Here is a 27538-nt window from a genome sequence, read left to right as displayed (position 1 = left end):
ACATAATAAAGCCTGTATTGATAGTATTAATTTGCATAATCACATTGTTAGGTTTTGTGAAATTGTATAAATGGTATAGGTCGAACCGGTTACAACGAACAATGAGAGAGCAAGAGAGGAGATTAGCTGCTTTACAAGATCAACAATACAAAAGCTTAAGAGCTCTCGAAACGATGAAAAGAGGGAATATTGTAACTAGTTCTGTTTAGAGATGTTATTCAAATTGCATTTAGCGATGACTCCTAGAAGTCATCAAAGGGGGGACTGAGAGAGCGCAAATTTGAATAAAAATTAGGTATAGGCCATATTTACAAGCACATCATATAACGTAGGAATGAAATGTATATCGTAACGTGAAGTTGACGCTTATAGCATATAGATGACCGATATAATCCAAAGTAATATAGGAAATGTCTGTATTCACTTTAGAACATGTATTAGATTTAAAAGGCCCGTATACGTAGTGGGCTGATGTAGAGATGGTGTAGAAATGCTTACGAAATGTAGAACGTGCAAAGTAGAGTTCATGTACGTGTGTAACTTTGAACGGAGAAACGGAGAAATGTAACGTGAAGAAATGCGTAGAACATGTATAACACGATATAGCGAATGAGAATATAAAGTTATACCCTATGTAGTTTGTATGTAATATAGAATGTATTCACATATATGTAACTGACTTTTGCTAAACACGAATATATAAATGTGTGTTAAAGGTTATACTGTGTAGAAAGCTTATTGTAAGAATGTTAGAAAGGTTTAGGTCATTTGTGATTTTAACCTGACTGACCAAGGGTTCACAGGAGTGTAGTCCGCTGTATATAATTTAGTGGGCTCACAGGAGTCGTGAATAGCCTTGCTGTGAACGCGAGAGCCAAGAAGTCTAGCACTTGTTAGATTTAAGGTGACAACGCTGGACGAGGTTTATGGCCTGAACGTGATAAGAAGCGCTTAGAATTTGAAACTTGTTTTGAATGACCATTCACAGGACCTAGAAGGGTCAAGAATTTCAGTTGTAAGTTAAAGTCTTGTTTAAGTTCATATGACTCTTGATCTGAAAGTGTCAGTTGAAGTCGCCAATAAGAAGATGAAGATGACATCTAAAGAAGAAAGGTCAACTTAGCGGACGGCGAAAGAGATGAAGCAATGGACGAAGCTAGAAGCTGACATCATCGGGGAAAGTCCATGGTGGGCGTCAAGGGGCGTTCCACCCACACTGCGATTGTGTATTTTAGGGACAGCACGCCGGGGAGGAGGTAGCAATTGGAGATTAGGAACAGCAAGGGAATTGCTCAAGAGAGAAGGGCAAGGGTAGATGACTTGAGCAGATGCGCTGAGAAAGATCAGAGCGCAAGAGAGCAGTAGGCCGAGGACCCTTAGAGAGCGAATGGGTAGGCAGAGAGGATACTGCTTCTTAAACTTAAGTTACCTTTAGAGGCTAAGAGAGTTTGATCTTCTTCGGAAGTCAAACTGCTGACACCTTTTTAGGTTAGGAACTTGCGAAGTAGGGATGTCACATAGCATAGAGTAGGGACAGATTTAACGTGATATTTTTCTATTTCTGTAGATGACGCCAAGGAACCACTTCACATCGAAGCTTTAAATTGCTGATATTGGAATTGATTTTGTATTCTTTTGTATACTTTGATCCCGAGAGAATTGTAATTACATCCAACTTTGACTTTTATATAAAACTTTCAAACTTTATCAGTTGTAAGTGGTTCTTCGGAGTGACGTCAATTAATGGGGTTTGTCTAACCTATGCGGGGGTTGTCTTTTACTCAATGACAGATACTAGCGGTCCAAAATAGATGAATGAGATAAGTTATTAAATTGATCATAAATTGATATCAAAATCTCATTCCCCGCAGTCCTCAGGAGCAGAGTTCGAGCCTCGCGCCCGACTCTGCCTCAGGTTTTGTTTGTGTGCTTGTGGATTCTCGCTAATTGCCTCAGCTCTGTGTGCGTGTATTTTGCCATATTGCCTGTTATTTTCTTTTCAGGTTTCAGCTTCGGTCCCCCACTTCTGGCAGCACCTTAGCCCTTCCCTCTTCCCGTTTTTCTGCGCTCCTGCTCCTCCTCATAGCCCCGTCCCTGACCAGCCCCACTCCTGCCTCCACCTCTACTCCCGCCCCCCTCCCCTGCCTAATGGCGACCGCTGTGCGGTCGCGGCACTGGCGTGCCGAAGTCAAGCCCGTCTTTACCCGTCCGTGACCCGCCCGTGACCAGCGCCAAAAACCCTGGTTCTCCTGGTCCTCATCACTACAACTCAACCAGCCTCCACGCGCTCAACCCCTTAGACGCCTTGCCAACTGCACACGAGCCGCACCCAATAACACCCAGGGACAGTTCTCATGCGTAGACAAGAAAGGTCGCTGTACTGTTCCTACTGGGAAGTATTATCTGGCATGACCGCAGATGTTAAGGTAACATCCTGGGGCATCCATTTTGTTGGATGGAATGGCCTCACACACCCCGAAGGATGTCATGCTTCATCATCGGCAGTTGCTCCTCGTCGGGGAGGCGGTGCAATCCCCGACGGGCTCACCTCAAGAGGGGCTCTTTAGCGGAGATCTTTTTCCAACTGCCTTTTGGTGAGTGGGGGTGTGTGGACAGGAATAGAAGTGATGGTGCGTGGGATTAAAATGTAGCAAGGGGTACCTGAATTCTATTTATTCTGGGGGTCCCCTGGTTACAGTTAAAATTGTGGTTAGGCTCACTAGGTGGTCAGCAGGTTAGGTCAGGTGACCCTAGTTGAGGCTAAAGGTGATGGACAGTTCTCATGCGGACACTACCGTAGATCTTTTGCCGTCGACACAACGCAAACAGCCTTTCAAGGACAACGTACGGGATGGCCCACTGAAACGCTGGACTGCATCCTTCTCAATGTGTGCTCCCTCCACTGACACACCGTAGAAATCTGGGACCTGATCGACACATTCGCGCCTACGTCACATTCCGCACAGAAACCAGGACCAATGCCACCTTCGGCCCGACATCGCCGCAGCTATCCCTGATGGTTACAAGATCCAGAGAAAGGACCGCCCGCACCGCCCGGGTGGGGGACTCACCATCGCTCACACGACCCCCTTCCTACTCTCTATCTCCAGCTCGAGCGACCCACACTCCAACACGGAACACCTTCACTTCCAGATCCAGATTAGCCCCAGGACCACGCTATGCGGTACACTCATCTACAGACCACCAGGACCCTGCACCCAGCCCGCAACTGCCATTGCCAAACTCGCCGCACCCCATGCCATCACCTCCACTGACTACATCCTTCTTGGAGACCTGAACTTCCACCTCGCGAACAGCTAGAACCCCTACTCCACCCCTCTCCTTGAGAACCTCCCCAGCCTGGGACTGAAACAGCTTGTCAGCACTCCCACCCACTGAGCAGGGCACGCCCTCAACCCCATCTTTGCAGAAAGATCAAACATCCATTTCAGCCACACCACCCAACCTTCCTGGACTGACCATCATTGCGTCCACTTCACCTTCAACACCACCACTGCGCCCAAACCCACCCCGTGCCAGCCTTGACGGAACTGGAGTAAGGTCACCGAGGAACACCTGAACTCCACCCTCCTCCTAAACCCCCCCAAGGCCACCACCGACACCAACTCCGCAACCAGGGAATTCCACCACTGTGTCGCCTGCTGCACTGACAAGCTGACACCTCTCCGTCAGACTGCCAAACAACGTCTGCCCTAGGCCGCCTGATTCACCACCAAACTCCAAGAAGCCAGACGCGCCTGCAGGCATCTTGAAAAACTTGGCAGTACCTGAAGACCACAGAAGCACATAACAACCACAAGATCGCCATGAAGGACTACCACCAGCGTATAAGGGACACCAAAATAACTTTAATCAGTGATAAGGTCAGGACTAATGAATCCAACATGAAGGAGCTATTTAACGTCTTTCAGCAGTTCGCTAACCCCTCCTGCGCAGCCACTGACATCGCACCCTCCCAGGAGCTCTGCAACAAACTCAGCTCCTACTTCCACCTGAAGATCAAGGCCCTCTACAACAATTTCAGCGAGCAGGCAGAAGACAGCACCACACCACCCACCACCCACCACCGCCAAGAAACCGACCATCACCTCCTGGGACACCGCGTCCGTCAAGTTCATCATATCAACCATAAAGAAGACACACTCAGGTGCCCCAAAAGACCCTAGCCCCGCACATCTTCCACAGGGCCGCCACTGCCATCACTCCTGAACTAGGCCATACTATCAACTTCTCCCTCACATCCGGCACCTGCCCCGATGACTGGAAATGCGCAGAGGTGAAACCCCTCCTCATGAAACCAACGGCCGACCATACCGACCTGAAGAACTACTGGCCTATCTCTCTCATCCCTTTTGCAGAAAAAGTCACCAAAAGACTTGTGAACGTCCAACTTACCGCCTTCATCGAAGAAACCTGCATTCTGTACACCTCCCAGTCTGGCTTCCGCAGCAACCACAGCACCGAGACCGCCCTCCTCGCTGCCACCGACGACATCCACATGCTGCTTGACCAGGGACACACAGCAGCCCTCATCCTCTTAGACCTCTCCGTCACCTTCGACACCATCTCACATCTCACACTAGTCGCCAGGCTCTACAACGCAGGAATACAGTGGTCCGCCCTTGGCTGGATACGATCCTTCCTCTCCGGCAGAACCCAGAGGGTCAGACTACCCCCCCTTTCTCTCCGACCCCACTGACATCGTCTGCGGAGTACACCAAGGATCTTTACTAAACCCAACGCTCTTCAACATCTACATGGCCCCCATCGCCGCCATCTTCAGACAGCAGGGGCTCAGCATCATATCCTATGCTGACGACACCCAACTCATTCTCTCCCTCACCAACAACCCAGAAATCACTAGACTCAGCTTCCAGGAAGGTATGAGAAATGTGGCAGCCTGGATGAAGGACAGCTGCCTAAAGCTCAACTCCGAGAAGACCAAGGTCCTCCTCCTCGGACCCTTCACCTCCTGCTGGGACAACACTTGGTGGCCTTCTGGAGCACACCCACCCCTACAGACCACGCTCGGAACCTCGGCATAATCCTTGACTCCTCCCTCTCCATGAACCGCCAATCAATGCTCTCTCCTCTGCCAGCTTTAACTGCCTCTGCATCCTCCGTAAGACTTTCAAATGGATCCCCCTTACTACAGAAGGACTGTCACCCACGCACTCATCACCAACAGACTCACTGCAACGCCCTCTACACCGGAATCAACAAAACTCTTCTACAGAAGCTCCAGACCATCCATAACGCTGCCGCCATACTAGTCCTAGGGACACCGCGCCATGAACACATGACCCAACACCTCCAAGACCTCCACTGGCTCCCCATTGAGAAGAGGGTCACCTACAACCTCCTCACCCATGCCTACAAATCCCTCAACAACATCGGTCCCAAATACCTCAACGACCGCATATGTTTCCACGCACCCAAGAAGAACCTCCATTCCGCCGACCTGGCCCTGGCTGAGGTCCCCCACATCCACAGAAGCAAGACGGGCAGGAGAGCGTTCTCCTACATCGTGGCCAAGACCTGGAACGCCCTCCCTGTCAACAGCAGACGCTCCCCAACATTGCACAGGTTCAGGAAAGACCACAAGACCTGGCTTTTCAACTGATCCAGAGCAGCTTCCACCCCCCCCAGCACCTTGAGACCCTCGCAGGTGAGTAGCACTCTCTATATACCACTGATTGATTAAATAATTGATCTGTATGAATCCATAGAGTTTTGTTTCTGAACCCCAGTGGTTTCTCTCTAAGGCCCTGGAATGTTCTAGGTTTCTTCTTGTTCTTTATTTTAACTTAAATGTGGTCTAGAAGTAGAAATATGGAAAGGAAGACTGCAGCAGGGTTCTTTTTCTCTCGAGGAAATGAAAAATGTAGTTGCTCAAAGACCTTCCCTCGATAACAAGAACTGGAGTGGCATATTTGAAGTCACCTTCTAGGAGGACCAGCTTCTTATTTTAGGAGACAGAGATAGTACCAGGCCATCTCGGTTCTCATGGCAATGTGTTCCACTAGGATGAGAAGAGTGTCCAGGGCAAATCCAAGAGGCCTGGCATTGGGTAAACGTCTAGGTTTGAATAATGCAGGATTATGTCATTGAGCCGCGTTTGGGCTAGTCATTGCTTGTTGTTCTTGGCAAAAACTAGGATTCTGTTTTGGTGGGGTTTAGCTCCAGATAGGTATTAGACATCCAGGTCTGCATTGTACTGGGTGTTGGACGTTCAGGAATGGAATATAAATGTTGTTATTTCTGATTCGAAGTATACAGGGCTCCACATAAAGATTGAAGTTGATGGGGTACAACATTGAATTGCTGGAGATGCCACAGGTCATAGAGAGCATCTGGGACCAGGAGGTTCCCACAAGATCAAACTGGTGTTAATTTAATTAGTGGAAGGGGATCAATGAAGGACATTGCCAGATGTGTGAAAAAAGTTATCATTAATTTAACACATTTTGGATGTTCCATTTTAAGATCAAAATCGTCTGCATGGCTTTGTTTATGCAGTGTCATCTTGTTTTTGTAAAATTCTGGGTAGGTCAGCGTGTTTGTCGCCTGTAAGATCAACAATACTGCAAGCAAACAGGAGGTCCTACATGTATTTTACATTTTTGTTAAAATCAGAGCTACACTCTGATGACAGGGAACACCCAATGAGGTACCCCTGTGAGTGAGAGTGGGTTATTCCTATCAACCATGGTTCTTCAGTGACCGATTGTGGTTGAAGCATATTAGATATCACAGGCCTACACCTTTTTACCTGTATACCATCTCTTCTTTCCCCTTTTAAAGTCCCACTTAGTTCTCCATAGCTGGGCTCCTTGGATTTTGTCATATCTGATACATGTATTAAGAATATTTTCAGATCTATCAGTAACCTCCCATTGAAAAATGTATTGCTTTCAAACTAAACAAGTGCCTAAAAGGCAGCGCCTAGTTTTCCACATTCAATCATCATTCACAGAAGGTTACAACACCAAAATGGCAACCTTGATGATCTTGGATGATATGTTTAGCATACTCAGCAATGAAAACATTTGCCTACTCGTACTTTTGGACCTGACGGCTTGGATCACAGTCTCCTCCTAAAAAACCTAGATTTTGATTTTGATTTGATTTGAATATAAGATTTATAGAGCGCACAAATGCCCATGGGAGTCTTGGCGCTAAAGATGACTGAAGCCTGCTTGCAGAGTGAGAGGAGAGGTGTTTTAAGACATCGTAGATTGGTTGAACAGAATTATTTCGAGAAGAGCCAGGTCTTTAAAGACTTTCAGAAAGATAGCAATGATGAGCTATTTTTTATTGCTATCGGTATCTGATTCCAGATGTTTGCTGTATGCAAAACAAAGCTACCCCCCCATCTAAGCTGATTAAATCTGGGGGGTTCTAAGTAACATGGCACTACTAGACCTAAGGGTTCTCTGTGGATCATATTGTCTTAAGTTTTGCTTCAAAATCTGGGGCCCTGAACCATGCAAGGCCTTATAAGCTAGGCATGCTGACTTAAACTGGCTTCTCTTTTCCACTGTTAACCAAAGGAGACTGTTCAGTCTGTGAGCCACCAGCTCAAATCTAGGTATATCCAGAACAAGCCTGGCCGCCGCATTCTGTAGGCGTTGGAGCTTTAGTAGTAGCTGTTTTTGAAGCCCTGTATACAAAGCATTTCCGTAGTCCAATTTAGAGAGTGCAAGCCATGTTACTAGAGTTTTATTGGTGCCTAAGGGGACAAATGGCAATAGCTTTCTTATCAATTTAAGAGTGTACCATATTGATGAAGAAAGTTTGTTGATCTGGGCCTTGAAGTTTAGTTTGGAGTTAACACAAATCCCAGGTTCCGAACGCTATCCACTGGCGATGGACAGCATCCCAAACTATCAGGCCACCAGTCTGGTGACCAGATGTTATGTTCAACCCCCAGCAACAGAACCTCTGACTTATCGCCATTTAATTTTAGGCAATTTGCCTGCATCCCATGACTGACCTGGCACATGCAGAGCCTAAACCTCTCTGCTGTCTCGCCTGAGTTATTCGAGATGGACACTATAATTTGGGTGTCGTCAGCGTAGGATATTGGGATAAATCCCCAGTCTCTGATGATGTTTGCTAAAGGGGAAACATATATGTTAAAGCGGGTAGGGCTTAATGACGAGCCCTGAGGTACCCCACATGGGGTTCTAAAAGATTTTGATGAATGTTCCCCTAGCTGAACCGCAAAAGATCTTTCTCCCAAAAGGAAGGCCATTAATGATACTGCAGATGGGTGTAAGCCTATTTCTTCTAGGCGGATAAGGAGTATGCTGTGATTAACGGTGTCGAAGGCTGCCAACAGATCTAACAATATCAAGGTAGCCTTCCCCCTCCCCTCATCCAGTACCATCCTGACCTCTTCTGCCGCCATGATCAGAGCAGTTTCTGTCCCATGTTCCTCCCGAAACCCAAATTGTGAGACATCAAGTGCCTGGAATGCCCTAATGAACCCGGATAGTTGTGTATTCAAGTGCTTTTCTAGAATTTTAGCCGGGAAAGGGATTCTTGATATTGGTCTGTAATTAGCAGGGACAAGGTTGGGTTTCTTTAAGAGAGGCCGCACCGAGGCAGCTTTCCATGCTTTCGGGAAACAGTTTACCTGTATTATTTTGCTGAGAAGTAACTGGAGTTGAGAGCTAAGTAGCTCTGGGACCAAATGTAGCACCCTAGGTGGGCATGGGTCCATTGGGCCCTCTGACTTAGTTGTCTGTATGAGTTGGCATATCTGCTCTGTAGATGGAGCAGAAAACTGAAAGACTTCCATGCTCCCTTCTGTGTCCCTCTGTGAGCTAAGATGTGCATTTCCTGACAGCCGGTCATTACTGTTGAGGGGTTTAATCAATTCATAGATAAGTTTAACCTTGTCGAAGAAGAACTGCCCCAGTTAATTACATAAATCTAAACTACCTTCTATGTTTTTGGGTGTTGACTCTGTTAATTTTTTAACCGTGGCAAAGAGTACTTTACTAGAGTGTTTCGCCTCCTCTATTTTATTTACATAATACATCGACTTTTCCTCTAAAATAATTTTTTTATACATTGATAGTGACCTGCAGTAGTTTGCTTTCTCCCTGATATCATAACTATGCCTCCATGTCCTTTCAGCCCATCTACATTTTTGTTTTTGTATTCTTAGTTTGTCTGAAAACCAAGGCTCGGAAATATTTTTCCTCTTAGCGTTTTTCTTTTTTATGGGAGCGACTGAAAGAACTGCCTCTTTGATCCAATTGTTTAATTGGTCTGTGGCTGTATCAATATCATGATTTAATCTAGGAGCAGTCATGTTCAGTTGTTCGTATAGTTTAGCTATGTCAATTTTGTCCCATTCCTGGTATGTGAAATATCTCCCTTGGGAAGCCCTGGTGTTTTTAGTATGTTTTATAGCTAGGGTAAAGTTGACAACTTTGTGGTCCGACCTAGAGCTTAGAAGGAGCTTCAGAGGCCCAGTTCTAAGCTAGTTTGGCTCCTCCCTTGACAGGCTGGACTCAGCTCATAAAATTGGGGAACTTCACATCCGCAGTACAACGAGTGACCTGCGGTGTACTTCAAGGCTCCAAATCTTTATTTGGAACCGCTTGAGCTGTTGCTTAACAACACTGTCATAAAGCTACATCAATGCACTGATGACACTCCAATGTACTTAAAATGCTCATTGGTACAGGACTTACACATCCCACAAAGGGGCATGAAAATAACATAAGTGAGGTAATTGAAATTTTTATGGTCAAATGTGTCCCCAACGTGTACCCCAACGGCTCCATGTACGAGTTTCAAGTACATGTAATTTCCCTCCACAACCGAATATGAAGACGCAAATACATTTGCGTCCAACGTTAACATGTCCTCTATCAGATCCACCATGAATGGATTGATAATTCAGTTCCTAAGTATGCCGTGCCACCGTCTTTACATGGTGCACTTTCACGTTTTTCCTGGCTCTGCCGAGCTAGGCCCTGATTTCTGTCTTCAAGCCACTTCTGTTTCTGCCTCTGAAAGCTGCAGCATGGAGACGCATCCCTGACCTCTGCCTTACTTCCTGCCAAGCGAGCGGTGCCCGGCTCGGCCTGGTCTGCCTGCCAAAAACAGTATTTTACCTTCAAGTTATCAGCGTAGCCAGCTTAGCTCTTCGAAAACACATTCCTGTCTAGTGATTTAGGTAAACATATCCCCGGCTGCAGAGCAAAGAGCAAGTCTCCCTGTCTCCGTGCAAGTAATTTACAGTTCCCGTTACCAGAGTAGGCCCATGGCCCCGCACGTAGACACGCAGGCACCTATACACGCACTAACATTCAGTATAGAGTAGCCTCTGCCCAAGTGACCTTTTTCTCTAGATTAAACATTCTCCAAATATTAGATATCAGATATGTTATAGGGACAGGTCGATCTGACATGCCAGACTTCTGTCTCTTCTACTAGTGTTAAATGTCAGACCCTTAGCTTCCTCCAGATGCACGTCAATCACACGTCATAATAGCTGCGCGCGCATTCAGGCCACAGGTTTCAGCTGACTCTGCAAGAATTCTAAGCATCCACCCACTTGTGACACTTTTCTGTGACGTTTCCAGTGTACGCCTCTGTGCACACCCTGTACACGCCTTTTTGTTACGCACATGTGTTCTTATCATATACATTTCACTTGTCACGCCTACTGTATTCAATGCTATTGTGTCATTTTACTATATATGTCATGTACTGTGAATAAATCGTTGACATCTTTCATGCCATCATTGCATACCCGAACCCTTGTATTGATGGAATAGATTTCCATGGCTCGAGTCATCATTTATGATTAAAGCCCTTATGACTCAGACACCACGGACTCTGCCTCTCATTTGATTGAGCTATTTTCTTTAATTATCCGAAATTATCTGGCAAACTCGTACACGGTAAAATATTTACCACATAATTTGGCGCCCGAATAGGGACCCCTCCCCCACCCCACGCGCCGGTGATGCGTCGCAGGCTTTGCCCTCGACTACAGCTGTGACGGACCCCATGCGCATCTGCAGGTTTTCCTGTATCTCCCTCAGGCCTACGGAGGTGACGGAGACTGCGGTCGACATCCAGACGAGGCGGTGAGGAGTGCGGAGGATCCCGACCAGAGCCCAGCCGAGAGAGCAGTGTCCGAGGTATCGAGAGGCCCACCAGTAGTGTCGAGGCGCATGCGTAGTGCGCAGCAGCAGCAGTGACGTCGTAGCAGTCCAGTCCAGTCGAGTTTCCGAGGCCTTCTGTTCTGTGCTTCCCAGTGAGTACCGTTGCTGGGGACGCATCAAGACGGGTGCATTGATTTGTATCCGGTCAAGACGGGTTTGGGTACACAAATCCGGTCTGCACTGTTTTAGCAGTGTATCTGTACTGTTTAGCAGTGCATCTAGTATCCAGATATCCAGTTATTATTGTTTGTTTCGAAATGTTTCAATGTGTTTTAATGTCGTGGTATGAGTGATTGTTTGCATTTTCTTATTGTTTTCATTGTGTCTAGATCGAGGTAGCTATGCCTTTATTTTCGAAGTTGCGACAGATAGGAACTAGGAAAGGGATACTCGAAGAAGCAGTTCCCATCCCACCCAGGGACACTCCTGGACATTTTATGTACCACAAGCACGGCTTAGATGCCATATTATATCTAGACTTGTGGGTGGATTATACGAAAGACTTAGCGGAGAATCAGAGATGGCCCGTTACAGGGACATGGGATGCCGAGTGCATTATGAGAATAGAGGAAGCGTTATGGAAAAAGAAAGCCAGACAATCACAGAAAGATGCCATTGAATTATGGCGTAAAGAATCACATAGACGGACAGAGAAGGCGCTCAGAAAAGTAGAGAAAAGTAGAGAAGATTCCGAAAAAGCCAAAGAAAAAGATCTACTAGAAGAAGAACAGCGAGTCAGAATAGAACAACACGAAAGACAGAGTAATGCCATTATGACAGGACTGTATCCATTCCTGGCCGAGGGCCTGCCCAAGGCGACCCCGGAAATACCGAAAAATCTGCCCCCTCCCTTGGTTCCGACTAAATTACGTCACAAAACCGCAGCAGATATTTTCCTCTCTTCCTATTTAGACGACGTAGCTCCCGCATATACCAATGTAACCGTACCACCTGTACCTGTACCCCCTGTTGATCATCTGCCCCCAGGTCCGCAACAACAGACCCCTCCCGCACCACTTCCCGCACCTGTTGTTACTTCCCCTATTGTTCTCCCTGGTATTAATCCGCTTAATCCCTTTGGAGCTGGCGCTGCTCAGGTTCCAACTCCGTTACAAATACCGACCCTACAGTCAGGTTATGCTCAAGCCTCCGCCTCAGGAGGTGCTACAGGAGGTTATCGCACCCCGCCACAGTTACAACGTATGACAATGAGAGATTTAGCAATGCAGCGTACGCCTAAAGCAGCCCCAGCCGAAAAGCTTAAAGAACAGCTTACAGATTGCAGATATGACACAGTGCCTGGTAAAACAGGACCCATGATGGTAGCATCCCTACGTTTAAGACGTGTTACAGATTACTTGGTGTTATTACCAGAAATGCCAAACCATCTAGACAATATATATCATTTTATTAGAACAGGAGAAAGACCCGAGTGTGTTGGTGAGGCCATGTCACGTCAGAAAGTCGAGACACAAGGTTTAATAATGCGATTTTTGGTTAATTGTCTGATAAGGGAACAAGATCAGCCTAGCTTTCCACAAGAAGAGATGGGGCAATTGTCAAGATGGAGTCAGAATATTGCAGAGGGCAAACATGATAGAGAGAGAAGTAAACATGCTATGGTTAGAAAGATCCGTAAAGAAATAATAGTAATACATGCCCGTCGAGAATCTGAAAGGCATTCTGGGTCAGACGACAAAGAGACCTCAGATGAGGAAGAGCCAGAGAATCCAGCAGAAACCTCGCAACAGGCGAGGGGAGACTTGATGGCATATGTAGGTAGAGAGAAACTCCCTAGACCGTACCCTCTTGATAGGCCCTTGGACAGACCCATTCGTTTAGAAAACAAGAAACGTTACCTTTGTCCGATACCAGAGCGATGTTCCCTTGAACATATATTCCAAATTACTGATAAAGTACTGAAAGAAAGAGTAGGTTATCACGAACTTAATACCCTACGTGATCAGGAACTAGCTCGGTCCGCAGTACAGTGGGCCGGGGATGACAGCATATATAAAGATGATTCAGTAGTGCAAACATTTTTAAGTCTTACTCCAGAAGAACAGCGACTAGCTGGTATATACATGACCCAACACCTTATTATACAGTATGAAAACCAAACATCCGATCCAGGTCTGTTATATAATTTATTGCAAGACTTACTCATGGAAAGCCGATGATACCCTTGAACGCGTGTTTGTATACACGCCTATAACTAAAATGGAATTGTTAGAAATGAAGAAAATAGTGCCCAGTCATGATAAAGACCCTGCAGGTTTTCACCGTGAAATAAAAGACATGTTATTAATGGGAGATTATACCTATCCCGACATTATGAAGATACTGAAAGTGTTATTGCCTGCCGGTATTTACGAGAAACTCAAGGAAAAAGAATGGGAGGTGGGAGACAAAAAGATTAATTGGGCTGAATTAGAAACCGAAGAAACTGGTCGAACCCCAGGTTTAGGTCTTGGGGAGAAAACTAAAGCATTACCAGGATTGTTAGTACAGGTCTTGCCAAGATTATTGGCAACTAAAAAGGAGGATTGGGATGCAATCTCAGCCTGCAAACAGAAACACGACGAAGACGCTAGTGATTTTTATTCCCGATTCGAGAAATGTTTTATTATTAATAGTGGCCTGAAAACAAGTAGCGAGTCATACCCACACCTTTTTGTGTCAAAGTTAGTCGAGAACTCCCTGCCCCAGGTTAAGAACCGTGTACTGAAAGTCGAGAGCACATGGCAAGCTAATACGCCTTCCCAAATGTTACAAATGTTGCAGTACCACCAGAACAGAATCAGAGAAGAACATGATCACGAGCAGAGACGTATGAAAGACACAAAAATGAAAGTACTAGTTGCTCAGTCAGTTCCAGCTGATGGCCATAAAAGGGGTACGACACCATCCAATAATTCAAATTCAGCAGCTCCTGTTAAAGGGATATGCAACTATTGTAAACAGCCAGGTCACTATGTAAATGATTGTGCAGTTCTGAAACACAACATAGCCACAGGTAAAACTAAAGAGAGACCGCGTCCTCCTAGACAGGACCAGGTCCAACAACACGTTCCACAGAATGTTCAGCCTATACAGGTTCCACAACAGACCGTAGCAGTACCACAGCCACAACCCATTGCCGCAACACAACATGTTACACAGCAGATGTACCAATATGCACAATCTGACTATCCCGATTATCAGCAATACACATGAAACAGCCTAGAGAGGGAGGTTGGCTTGCCCCTTATTGAGGTTCCTGTAGATCAAGAAGGTCCTTATGTACACAGTCAGGTATTAGGGAAGGATAGAACATTTTTGATTGACACAGGGGCAAGCAGAACGACCATCAGTCATGACGAGGTTCCAGGGGCACCCCTCTCAGGCTCACAGAATGTTTCCCTTGGATTTTCAGGAAAGCCTATAGTCAATGAAGTATCGAAACCTGTTCCCCTAGCAGTTGGTCCATTATCTCGTACTACAGACTTATTGCTCACAAAATCATGTCCAGAGAATTTGCTTGGTATAAAGACCCTGAAAGCTCTAGGAGCTGTAATTTGTTGTTCTCCGGAAGGAGTAAGGTTGTTTCTTCGTGACTTCAAGGGACATTATGTATTGAGAGATTTTGACCCCAGGTTACAGAATGTTCCTGCACATTTATGGGCACAAGGCCCCACTGATGTAGGTTGTATGCACATTACTCCATATCGTGTCACACTCAAGCCAGGAGTAGTACTACCCTGTATTCGACAATACAAGTTACCCCCAGATGCTGTAGTAGCCTTACTGAAAATCATTGACGAGCTCATTGCACAAGGAGTGGTTGTAGAAACCGACTCAAATGTTTGTAATTCCCCTATCATTCCAATTCTTAAACGTACAGATCCAAATGCTCCTCCTGTTTATCGATTAGTCATCGATTTACGAGAATTGAATAAATGTATTATACCACAGTATCCTGTGGTCCCAGACATTTCATCCCTATTGACTGCTATTGATTCTGAGGCGACGTTCTTTACTGTAATTGACCTCAAGAACGCCTTCTTTAGTGTCCCCATTGATCCGGAAAGCCAATATCTTTTCGGATTCTGTTTAAATGGCCGAAGCTTCAAATTTGCACGTGCACCTCAAGGATTTACAGAGAGCCCCAGCATCTACAGCCAAGCATTAAAACGACAACTTGACAGTATTCACATGCCTGCCAACACTGCCCTACTCCAATACGTTGATGATCTATTGATCACCGCCCGTACCGAACCAGAATGTGAACAAGCATCGCTGACAGTTTTGCATTTCTTGGCAGACAAGGGACACAAGGTGTCTCCTTCGAAGCTACAATTCTGTGCCCAGCAAGTGGTGTACCTTGGGCACTTGCTGTCCAAGTGGGGTAGGCAGCTGACACCTGAACGAATTCAGTTAATTGCACATCTTCCGCAACCCAAGACACAGAAAGAAGTACGAGCCTTTATTGGACTCACTTCCTATTGCAGACAATGGATTTCACAATATGCATTTCTAGCTAAACCACTTATACAATTGACAACACAGGAGGCAGCGTCTTCGACTGTCCTCCCTTGGACTCAGGAACATACACAAGCTTTTGACGAATTAAAGAAAGCTTTATGTCAAGCACCAGTTTTAGCGACACCATGTTACAGCAAACCTTTTACACTTTTTGTCATAGAACGCGATGGCACAGCGTTGTCGGTTCTCACTCAGGTACAAGCAGACAAACACAAACAGTGTGCCTATTTTTCGAGTACATTAGATCCAGTAGCCCAGGCCCTGCCTGCGTGCTTAAAGTCAGTTGCAGCAACAGCTCTAGCAATCAGACAAAGTGATTCCATTGTATTAGGACATCAATTGACAGTACAAGTTCCACATTCTGTAGAGGTTCTCCTAAACAGAACACAGACTCAACACTTGACTGTAGCTCGACTGACAGGTTATGAATTGACATTATTCCAACCACACATAGAAATCAGACGTTGTAATACACTGAATCCTGCTACACTTTTACCATCGAGCACAATAGACCCTACTCCACATGATTGCGTGGAAGTAGTTGACACAGTTACGAAACCCAGACAAGACTTGACAGATGTCGCATTATCCGATCCAGACCTGACACTTTATGTGGATGGTTCATGTTTAAGAACAAGTACAGGAGAATTAGTGGCCGCATATGCAGTGACCACTGAAACTGAAGTTATAGAAACCCGTCGCATTGACACTCTGTCAGCCCAAGCAGCAGAGCTCATTGCTCTGACCCAAGCCTGCATACGAGCCAAGAACTTGAAAGTAAACATATACACAGATTCCCGTTATGCATTCGGAGTCGTTCACGACTTCGGTGTCCTCTGGCAAGAAAGAGGTTTCTTGACCTCTCACGGAGCCAAGATACAGCATGGTCCCCTCATTCAAGCCCTATTAGAAGCCATACATTTGCCTACAGCTATAGCTATCATGAAGTGCAAGGCACATACGAAAGTCACCAACAAGATTTCTCAGGGCAATGACTTTGCAGATCGAACAGCGAAACATACAGCACTGACTCATACTCAAACAACGGACATGACAAAGACTGATGTAACCTCACTGACACATTGTATGACAGTCAGGGACCCCACACAAGATGTCATAGACATACAGACACATGCTACTCCAGATGAAATAAAGAAATGGACTGAACAAGGAGGGGTCCAGACAGATCAAGGATGGATGACGAAGGGAAAGACCATATGGTTTCTCCCCGACTCTATGGTTCAAGTTATCATTAATACAGCACATAGTCCAGCACATTTAGGAGAAAAAGCCATGTTAGACAGTTTACAGAATCTTTGGTTCAACAAGCATTTACGAGCAGCAGCCAAACAGAAAGTGCGTACCTGCATGATCTGTTGTCAGTTCAACCCAGGAAAAGGTGTTCCCGTAGAGCAAGGTGGATTTCATCCTCCCGACCATCCTTTTGAAGTCCTCCAGATGGATTATATCCAGATGGAAAGATGCCGAGGATTCAAGTATGTCCTCGTAGTTGTATGTGCCCTATCCCAATGGACAGAAGCATATTCCGTCCCAGATTACACTGCCCCGACCACTGCCAAGCAGTTGGTTCGTGAATTCTTCCCTCGATACGGTTTGCCCCGTGTCGTGTATTCAGATAACGGTCAGCCATTCTCATCCGAACTTATGAAGCAGGTCTCGCTTCTATTGGGGTACCAGTGGAAGTTTCACTGTGTCCGGCATCCTGAGGCAGCAGGTCTCGTGGAGCGGCACAATCAGACTCTGAAAACTCGCCTTGCCAAAGTGTGTAAAGAGAAGGGAGTAGATTGGATAATAGCTTTGCCAGTTGCTCTTTTTTATATGAGAATGGTAGCCCACTCTAGGACAGGGCTATCCCCGTATGAGGTGGTCTTCGGTAGACCTCCTAATATGTGGGGGACACCTCTGCCTCGAAAAATTACCGATGTTGATAGTACTATGTTGACAGATTACCTTGCTTCCTTGATGTCTGCACTACAATCATGTCGTTCACAGGTCGCAGCAGCCTTCCCAGACAACACCGAGGTGAAGCCACATGAACTGGTCCCGGGTGATGTTGTAGTCGTTCGGAATTTTGACAGATCGAGACCTTTGGAGCCCCGCTGGAAGGAGCCGAAGATCGTTTTGTTAACAACCAGGACTGCCGTGAAACTGGAGGGGCGCAAGGGTTGGGTGCACTCCAGTCAGGTTAAAAGATTTCATGGACTTCCGCCAAAGACTGAATCCCAGAACTCCCACGTACCAGTGACTGATACCAAACTCCCCCTTCTAGAGAAAACTCCCCAAGAGGAGTACAGACAGAAATTGAGGTCTAGTAAGTCAGACAGTTTAATTGTTTAAGTCCCCTCCTGGGTGAAGCGGTTAGGCAGTTTCTGACAATGTACAAGTTAGACCCAAATAGAGAGAGAGATAGTCAGGAGACCAAGAAACGAAAATATTGTAAAAGTCTCCGGAGCAGATGCGTCTGCACATTACTTATTATGTTTTTTATGAGTCTTGCGAGTATTGCAATAAGTTGGATGTTATACATGTATTTTCCTCTTGCACATTCTTTTTCTAATGACACTGTCGAGCACACGTTTAGTGCTCTTCCTCCACACGAATTGTCTTATCGACTTGCGCTGCGCAACAATACATTTATTCGTATGTTACACCATTCTCACCAGATCAACAATGCTACAAATTGTTGGATATGTGGCCGACTCCCTCCCTATCAGAACTACAAAAGGCTCTGCCCCTCTTTCCCTATCCGTTTACCCATAATGGTTCCTGTGGTGCATGGTTTAGTTTAATATCCTCTATAAACGCCGAGTATAGAGTTTCCCAAAGCAATTGGATATGGGGTAATCTGAACACAGTCATGAACAAGGCATGTTTCCCAGACAAGGAGGGTTTTCCACAAATGACAGGGACAGATCTAGAAAATGAAGTGTATGGATTAGGCAATTTTACACTCAACCTCATGATTCTAAATGTTCAGTCAGAAACCAGTCCAGATTTGACATCCATATCAGTTTTACCAGCGAAAGGTGTATTGTGTGTCAGAAAGAAAGGTTCAGTACATCTAGGTCATAGTGACTGTACTACTGTGGTCGAATTCAGTGATAAAGGCAAGTCTACATTCAAAGCTTCCCGACATTCCTATTTCATTTGTGGTCAGACAGCCTATGTCCGTTTACCTCCAGACTGGGATGATACCTGTTTTATTGCATTCTTATTGCCACCAGTATTCCTAGCCCCATCTGACTATCACAGGAATTCCCGCCTTAATATTGTCAGGCACAAGAGAGACCTCCCAATAGTTGATCAGACTGAAACTACATGGGAACAATATACAGATTTCAATAAAGGATTCTTTCCTTATTTAGGCACTATCTCCAATAGTAAACTGATACGCAAATTAACCAGAATACTTGAAGCCGTAGTGAATGAGACTACTTCTGCCTTGGGCAACTTAACAGAGGAACAGTCTGCTATGAGACTTGTCGTTCTTCAGAACCGCCTTGTCCTTGACGTCATCCTGGCCGATAGGGGCGGGGCCTGTAGAGTCATCGGATCCAGTTGCTGCGTGTTTATTCCAAATAACGCGCCATCAGTCTATAAAGCCATTACCCGACTTCATGAAATTGCCCATCTGATACACCAGAATCCAGGCTCCTGGACTTGGTCCGGTTGGCTCTGGAGTGTACTCACAGCCTGGGGATGGAAGCTACTGTCATTCCTAGGAATCATATTGGCCATAGTGTTCAGTTGTTGTCTATGTCTGCAATGTGGGCCCGCGATTTGCGGCTTGTGCGCCACAGCTTGTGTTCCCCATCCAAGTTCACGTTCCCATTCCCGAAGAAAGAAAGAGGAGCAGATGTTGTTATATGAACAGATTGATGGTCTCATGAACATCGACATATCATGAAGGGTACGTAGGGGACAAGGAGGGAATGAGGTAATTGAAATTTTTATGGTCAAATGTGTCCCCAACGTGTACCCCAACGGCTCCATGTACGAGTTTCAAGTACATGTAATTTCCCTCCACAACCGAATATGAAGACGCAAATACATTTGCGTCCAACGTTAACATGTCCTCTATCAGATCCACCATGAATGGATTGATAATTCAGTTCCTAAGTATGCCGTGCCACCGTCTTTACATGGTGCACTTTCACGTTTTTCCTGGCTCTGCCGAGCTAGGCCCTGATTTCTGTCTTCAAGCCACTTCTGTTTCTGCCTCTGAAAGCTGCAGCATGGAGACGCATCCCTGACCTCTGCCTTACTTCCTGCCAAGCGAGCGGTGCCCGGCTCGGCCTGGTCTGCCTGCCAAAAACAGTATTTTACCTTCAAGTTATCAGCGTAGCCAGCTTAGCTCTTCGAAAACACATTCCTGTCTAGTGATTTAGGTAAACATATCCCCGGCTGCAGAGCAAAGAGCAAGTCTCCCTGTCTCCGTGCAAGTAATTTACAGTTCCCGTTACCAGAGTAGGCCCATGGCCCCGCACGTAGACACGCAGGCACCTATACACGCACTAACATTCAGTATAGAGTAGCCTCTGCCCAAGTGACCTTTTTCTCTAGATTAAACATTCTCCAAATATTAGATATCAGATATGTTATAGGGACAGGTCGATCTGACATGCCAGACTTCTGTCTCTTCTACTAGTGTTAAATGTCAGACCCTTAGCTTCCTCCAGATGCACGTCAATCACACGTCATAATAGCTGCGCGCGCATTCAGGCCACAGGTTTCAGCTGACTCTGCAAGAATTCTAAGCATCCACCCACTTGTGACACTTTTCTGTGACGTTTCCAGTGTACGCCTCTGTGCACACCCTGTACACGCCTTTTTGTTACGCACATGTGTTCTTATCATATACATTTCACTTGTCACGCCTACTGTATTCAATGCTATTGTGTCATTTTACTATATATGTCATGTACTGTGAATAAATCGTTGACATCTTTCATGCCATCATTGCATACCCGAACCCTTGTATTGATGGAATAGATTTCCATGGCTCGAGTCATCATTTATGATTAAAGCCCTTATGACTCAGACACCACGGACTCTGCCTCTCATTTGATTGAGCTATTTTCTTTAATTATCCGAAATTATCTGGCAAACTCGTATACGGTAAAATATTTGCACTCTTATTGCTTAAAACTGAACATGCCAAAATTGAGTCTCCTTTTAATCTCTGACAGTTTCTCTGCCAAACGTGACCCAGCTCTGATTTCTGGATTTGCTAAGTTGGAGTACAACCTGGCAAAGAGCAAAACAGGCAAGTCTCTTCATTTTATGCAGGCTTCCTCACTGTCTCTCACAGCTCAGGTGAACAAAATCTCCACAAGCTTAAGAAAATTAAAAATTTTCTCTCCAGCAATCAAATCAAATCTACAGTTCACACTGTGGTGATTTCAAGTTTAGACACAGGCAAAGTCATTCTAGCAGGTCTTCTCACATCAACCATAGCGCTCCCAAGCCAAATTTCCTTCCACAGCTAGACTCATCGCTGAAACAAAAAAGTTCAGGATAGTGTACAATAATAATGTGTGCTGTATTACCAGTGATAAACAACTGTACTCCCGCATAGTATGGTGTTTAACTTCTGACTGCGCAGGACTTCAAAGGCAGGTCTCCTACCACTACAATGTCAAATAAAGTATTTCTGCAGTGGCTCAGTGCCTCCAAATGAGGCAATTTTACCATTAAACAATCTGGAGACTATATATTTCTAATGGAGAAACATTTTGAAGCTTTGGAAAAGTAATCAATGTTGGGTATTGTGGAACTTCGCACAGTATTAACTGATTTTTTGAGGTTGATATCAGATCTCTCTTTTTCAGTTTTGGGGTCTTTTTAAATGCACTGATGGTGAGCCACAAATTTAGGATTGAGAATTTTTCCACCATCACCAATGGAATTATGCAATCAATTTCTAAAACGCATGTGGCAAAAGCAAGTGCCTTTCCTACTTTTCTGTCACAGCTTTGTTTTGTACATGGCGAAATGGAAGCATTTCAGAAAGGATTTCTGAAGATTGAAAATATTCCATAAGGAAAGAAAGTGATAGATAAGGACACAGAGAAAGAGAGACAAGCTCAATTGCAAGTTTAAGTATTTCTTAGTGTCTCTTTATCTCAATACATTCATTTTCTGAATTTGCTAACTAGTGTGAAGGTTTTAATCATAGATTACACTAATGCACAATCAGGCAAAGTGCACCGACAAGGAGTCAGACTGAGACCACTTCATTGACTTTACATATTTTATATTCAACAAGAAAAGAGAAGGTTGGGATATAAACACTTTACTTGGAGGTTGTTGACTCACGGCATAGTGGCAAATCATGTTCAAACATCATTGTAAGTCACATTTATCTTTCGAACATACTAATGCCTTAACTTGTGAACTCAGCTAAGATTGCGGTTTTTCTTAGTCACAAATGAGTAATCTGAATAGTGGTTGTTTTTGGTGACTCAGTTGAACAAAGAGGCCAATTCTATGACGCATGTGCTATCTATAAAGGAAATTACCCTTCCACACAACGTTTCCCTATTAACTTGTGAAAATGCAATCTAAAATATACCTTTGTATTGATGGAGCAAGGATTCACACGAGAAACGACTTGCTTGAATTCATGAACCTCGAATAACCCTAACTATGTAATCAACATGTTTGTCTTACTAATTTACCCCTTTTTTCATTAATATTGGGTATCCGAGTGAAGCTTGCTTATGTGTTTACTAATCCTAATACGCTTGCATTTAAGATGGCTACTGCTACACGGGAATTTCTACTCCGCATGCATCTGTCATACCCACGTTACATGACGTACTCGCAGCTTTGGAGGGAAAACTGTTGCATCTGCGCACTAGTACTAGTATGGCTGATCTGTGTTCTCACATGCGAGAAGCTTGCATTGCTGCTTTTGCTAAGCTGTCCGTTCTGCCTAATCCTAATGCTATAGTTTATTATGAAGTAATGGGTATAGTGTAGAAATTCATGGTATACAGTGTATTCATTTATTATGTGTTCTAAAACTGTTTCTCTTTTACTTTTCATGTATCATATTCCTTGGGCCTGGGAGGTGCTTTTACTCCATTTTGGAAAGTTCTTCTGCGCATGACCAGTCAGGCCAGGAACTGAACTCGGTGTTATTGAAATCGAGCCAAAGGACAGTCACAGCCAAGATTCGCCTGGGAAGGTGACTTCTGACCTGGCTAGAAGAAGCCAAATTGTATACATTGTAATTGTCAATAGAACATCCATTGTTGGAAGAAATAAACCGTCATGAGAACCTAAAGTTTGATGGGCGGGAACGAAATTTGAATAGGAGACGGTAAAGGTCTAAAAATTTAGGTGGGGTGATGACCTGTCCTCCTCCTTTGTTCAATCAAAATTGGGGACCCTTACACTTGCAAGATTGGGGGGTGGTACACTGACCTGGAAAACAGTATAACTAGAGTAGGCTTAGTTTGTTAATTTGTCCGACTTGTCTGAATAGCTGACCTATCACTGACCCAACGCACTCAATAGGTGATTAAGAGCAGAGGGCTGCGGAGCACTCTGTCAGATGATTCGGTGACCCAATCGGGGTTTTGGGACGTTGAAGTGCTGGCGAAGCACTTTGCTGGTGAATGCTGTAACCCAATCGGGGTTTTGGCTGATTCCTTGCAGAGAGGGCATAGCGCAGATGCTGGTCTTAACCTTTAGTGGTCCTGTCCTGATTCAAATTCTGGGGTTTCCTGTCCTGATTTCTGAACTGCACCTGCTGGCCTACTGGGACTGCAACCTTTGGGATTCTTCTGTCCTTTTCAACTGACCCGTTGCCAGGGTTGGTCTTCATACCATTCTAGGTAAATATAAATATGTGTGGGTAATTGTCAATATAAGTTGCGTCCTTTTCTTTACCCTCTCTAAATGTGCTAAAACTTTGATTGCAAATGTTCCTTTTCTTACCCTCCCTTTGATAAATGATAAACTCGTGTTTTGCTGTTTAATAGCGTGTTCCAGTATTTAAACGTTGTTATTTGATTAAGAGTGTCTTTCAATTTTTACCTTCCCTATAGCTGTGTGCCAAAATTTAGTTTCTTCATTGCATATTGTGTTCCTTTTTCTCAACCGTTGATAATTGCGAGAACTATTGGCTTAGTATGTTCCTCTTCTTTAGCCTCCTTTAGTAAAGTAGTGAAATCCGTTTTTATAAATAGCATGTTCCTTGTTTTTACCTTCCCTTTATTTTAACTTGCTAAATGGTTGTCATAATATATCTTGTGCATAGTTATACACTGTTTCTAATCTTGGTTATTGACAGTTTAATTACTTTCAATCTGTGGATCATGACTTTTGATGATGATTAGATAAAGAGTTTAAAACTTTCCCGAGTCTGTGGTTATTATATGAGTGCAAATGTTATTGGTTACCTAATTTTATCTAACTCCCTGATCCATTGTGGTCATAGGTACTAAGTGTCAAGGATTGGTAAGTCAATGGTATAGGAATTAGTGGAATAAAATAGACTGGTAGAAGAGCGTGGGTTATCTGATTGAGTAAATGTAGCAAATTGTATTATGGGCCCAGGTGAGTATTGGTAAATTTATATTCGGGTTACCTGCACGCTCTATCAGTATATTTCTTTGGTAGCAGTAGTATGGTTAGGGATTAGTTAAATAAAGGTAGTTAGTTAATTGGTTTTGAGAGTATGTCGATCGATCAAATGTGAGTTTATTTGAAATGTTTTGAAAATGTATTGCTTTTGATGCTGCTATATTGAATTTTATGTATTAACCAAATCGTTCGTACCTGTTATATGTTTTGTCTGGAATGCCCGGGAGCAGAATAGCGGGTGGTAAATATAAGCCACATTGCTGTGAGGTCACATACCCGCAGGAATTTAGTGCATGGTTGGGCAGAACCGGAAGCACTATTTAGGGTTTTTTGAATGAATGTGTAAATAAATGACAGCAAAGAGTTCGCTAGCAAAACCTTTGTCGTGATTTCACCTAGTAAGGGTCACACGGAAGGAGTAGCAGGTTTGTCTGAGCTTGATTCATAGCAAAGGGGTTCGCTGGTGAAACTTTAGTCTTAATATATATCCCGGAGTGGATAAAGTCTGAAGGAGTAGCAGGTTCTCTAATGCTTGTGTGAAGGTTAGGCGGAAGGGATCTACTCGTAGTATATGAAAAGTAAACTGAAGGGATTTACTTGCAGTGAAATATATCTTTCCTTTCTAGTCAGTCGGGTACAGTGACAAATGTTTTTACGTTGTTGAATAATAAAATCTGCGCTTTAAAATAAAGAATTGAATTTTCGCATTACCTTGTGAAGGAGGGAGTCAGTTGCGGAGCTGCGCTGACCTCACTCAGAGCCGCGCTGGTATTGGCCGAGACAGCGGGCGTGTAGCTGGGATAGTATTGTAAAGGAGGGTTGAGCACAGGATTGTGGGAACTCGTCACGAGAAAGGCCGCGCACTCATTGGTTGAGATTATTTGAAACCGCATTTTTGATTGGTTAAAAAAAGACGCACAAGTATTGGAAGCACTTAGTAAACAGAAATAAGTATTGTTGTACGATTTGAATTCTTGCAAAATATATGTGGTATCCAAGTCATCCATGTCACTTGTAGACAGAGTTAATAATTACTTTAAAAAAGACAAGCCCATTAAAATTAGAGAAGGTGTCATTATCCCACCACCGAATACTCCCGCTTCATTTATGATGTTTCATAGGGGTTCCCACTCTTGTGTATGGTTAGAGAACTGGGTGGAATACACTAAAGATGACGGAATGTTGGCATTTCCTTTAGAAGGCACATTTAATGTAAGAATTTTGTTCAATTTAAGGCCTCGAATGAATGATTTACAGCCTAGACCTAGATTAACGCAATATGAGGCACTAGAAGAATGAGAAATTGAGGCTTTTGAGCTAGACGGACCTAGAATTGACAAGGGATTGAGTAAATTTACCCTAAAGTTCAAAGGGACTCCAAAGATAAACAAATGAAACAATGGAGACAGAACATGATAGTGGAAGGACTATATCCTGTACTAACTTTAGAAGAGCCCATGGGAGGTAAAAGGACTGAGAAAACAAAACATTTAATGACTAGTGGTGATTCAGACAATGATTATAAGGAGGATTTATTAATGAAAAATCTACCACCTTATAATGAGGAACCAAGTACAGTAAATCCGAATGCCCCGTTCTTAAAACCTCCTTTAATTCCGCAAGTGGTAAATGAGACCTCCATTGAAAGGGTATTACAAGAAAGAGAAAGGGAAGCTTTAAATAAACAGAGAAGTGAATTAATTCAGAAAATCTCCCAATTAAACACAAGTCCCGAAGCACTGACAATTCCAGTAACTATTGGCCCAGTTGTTCCTTTGTACGGAGATAAGCAAGCTAGCCCAAAAGCTCCGGTCATAACTACATCAGTAGTACCTCCAAGAAAAGAGCCGTTGATAATAGATGACCAGGCAAGTGAATGTGAGTCAGTAATCTCCTTAATGGATTTACCAATAAGAGAACCAGAAGTTAGTTCAATGAGGAAAACTACTCCTTTAAATGTGAGAGAAGTACAGATGGAGACATCTTCATGAACGAGAAGTGCCACCGTAGTAACTCCTGAAGAAATAGACAGATGGACACTAGAAATAGAGAAACCAAAGACACAGCCAAAGCCATTATATATTTATAAATTGAGAGTTGAATTGGAGGAATTGATGGAAGGGAATGTGGGATTGGACAGGTTAAATACCCTTAGTGAAGACGAATTACTATTCATTTGTAAAAGCATTACTAGAAATACAAGGGTGTTTCATGAGAAATGAATGGACACTGCAGCTAGCATGGGAATTGACATTGGAAAATCTAAAGTATTGCAGAAACCATATTGAGCAGAATTCTCTGACAAGGATTTAGAAAACATGAATGTGTCAGGAAGAAAGGTGCAGATAAAAGAGCTGATGACATTATTACAGAAATGAGGAGAACTAGAAAAGTGGAAAGCCAGGTGGGCAAAGAAAAAGGAAGAGGTTAGATCAAAACAAATGACTTCAGAATATGTCTTAAAAGAAACAGAAAAGGTAGAAAAATTATGTCCCATGTGAGAGGTACCAGGTGGAGGCTATGTGCATGTTCCATGGTCCCGCCAGGATATTTTGTCATTACGAATGATTTCCCAAAACTTTGCGAAATACCTGTAGAGTGGTACAGACAAGTCGAGAGATTTGTAAAAGTTTCAAATTGTCTTTTGAAAGACTTAGATGGATTATTTGACATTGTAGTTCCAGTAGATTTATGGACAGAATGCAAAATTGCTGTTGATTGGCCTAGTGATGAGTACCCTAGAGACCCAAAGACAAGAGCACCTTCCGAGGCTGTAATGAAAAAATATAATCAGGTAATACTTTACCTGAAAGGGAAGGTGCCTGCGAAAGAAACAGACTGGTGAAAATAGATAGAACCACTCAAAATAAAGATGAGTCAGTGCATTCATATTATGAACGTTTAATACAGACATTTAAACAAAACATGAAGGATATGACACATTTTATTTATCGATTTGTGTTGGGATTTAGACCAGAAATGTCACAATGGGTTGAAGACAATAACATTTTTTGGCAGGCAAAGCCCATAGATGAGGTCATTAAATATGCAAAATATTGTGAGGATGAGCTAGAAAATAAACGGAAAGAATGAATAGAAAAAGTCATGTGGACACAAGTAAAATTAGCAGAGCAACAAGAACAACAGTTAAACCAGATGAATAGCAACCAGAATAAGGGTGA

This window comes from Lissotriton vulgaris, chromosome 4_1, assembly GCF_964263255.1.
Source record: "Lissotriton vulgaris chromosome 4_1, aLisVul1.2, whole genome shotgun sequence".
Classification (NCBI taxonomy): Eukaryota; Metazoa; Chordata; class Amphibia; order Caudata; family Salamandridae; genus Lissotriton; species Lissotriton vulgaris.
This window is presented reverse-complemented; position numbering follows the sequence as displayed.